The sequence below is a fragment of the Meles meles genome, chromosome 5 (genome assembly GCF_922984935.1).
Source record: "Meles meles chromosome 5, mMelMel3.1 paternal haplotype, whole genome shotgun sequence".
Lineage (NCBI taxonomy): Eukaryota > Metazoa > Chordata > Mammalia > Carnivora > Mustelidae > Meles > Meles meles.
Genome location: NC_060070.1, coordinates 48,394,599 through 48,396,246, shown reverse-complemented (window position 1 = coordinate 48,396,246; position 1,648 = coordinate 48,394,599).

Below are 1,648 nucleotides of genomic sequence, written 5' to 3'. Positions count from 1 at the left end.
TAGGACTTTATTTTTTAGGGGCTCCAATACATCCTAAACTGAACTCCACAGCTAAAGAAATTTATAAGTATTTTGGAAAATATTTGTACTATAAATTCATATTCATAATTTTAAATGTAATTCAGTTCATTTTCTGCTCAAATTAAACTTATAGTTAAAAGTTCATGTGTATATAATTAGTTTATAAAAGATGGGTAGAGGAGGAGCTTGTAAAACAAAATACCTTATTAGGAAATGATGATCTGTCTTGGATATCTGAAAATGAGTCTGGCCCTATAATTTTTCCCACACAGTTTTGATCTACAGTTTAACTTTTATTTTCTAACACAGAATGTAACTAGAAAAAATGTTTAATTCAGGTATAATTGACATATTAGTTTCATGTATACAACATAATTGTTACCTGTATATATTGCAAAATTATCACTAGTAAGTCTATAAAAATTATAACTAGTAAGTCTAGTTAATATCTATCACCATATATCACTAGGAAATTTTTTTCTTCTTGTGGTAACTTTTAAGATCTACACTCTTAGCAGTGTTTAAATTCACAATACAATATTATTAACTATATTCCCCATGCTGTCCATTACATCTGCATGACACACTTGTAACTGGACGTTTGTACCATTTGAACTCCTTCACTCATTTTGTCCACCCTTCACTCCCTGCCTCTAGCAATTGACAATCTGTTCTATCTAAGGGCTTAGGGTGTATATATATATATATATATATAATATATATAATATGTATTAGTATAATATTAGTATTTAATTGTATGTTATATAGTATAATATATAATATAGTATATATATGATAGCATGCAGTATATACTAGATTAATATATAATTAGTATATAATAAATAATATGTAATATATAAAATTAACCTAATGTTATATAAATTATATAAAATAAATATATATATTTTATTAAGATTTCACATATATATAAAATTTCATACACACGTGAGATCACATGGTATTTGCCTTTCCTGTCTGACTTATTTCATTAGCATAATGCCCTCCAGATCCATCCATGATGTAGCAAAAGGCAAGATCTCACTTCTTTCCATGTGTGTGTATCGCAATTTTTTAGTCATTCATCCACCAATGGATACTTAGGTTGTTCCTGTATCTTGGTTACTATAAAATAATGCTGCAATGAACATTGTGGTGCCTATCTTCCAGTGTGTTTGGGTTTTGTTTTTTTTTTTTAGAAAAGTACCCAGATGTATAACTGCTAGATCATATGGTAGATCTACTTCTAATTTTTTTTTTTTTTTTTTTTTAAGATTTTTTTTTATTTATTTATTTGACAGAGAGAGATCACAATAGACAGAGAGGCAGGCAGAGAGAGAGAGAGAGAGAGAGAGGGAAGCAGGCTCCCCGCCGAGCAGAGAGCCCGATGCGGGACTCGATCCCAGGACCCCGAGATCATGACCCGAGCCGAAGGCAGCGGCTTAACCCACTGAGCCACCCAGGCGCCCCTACTTCTAATTTTTTGAGGAAACTCCATACTGTTTTCCATAGTGGCTGTACCAATTTATATTCCCACTAATAGTGCACAGGGGTTCCCTTTTCTCCACATCCATACCAATATTGTTATTTCTTTGTTGTTGTTGTTTTTAAAGATTTTATTTGAGAGAGA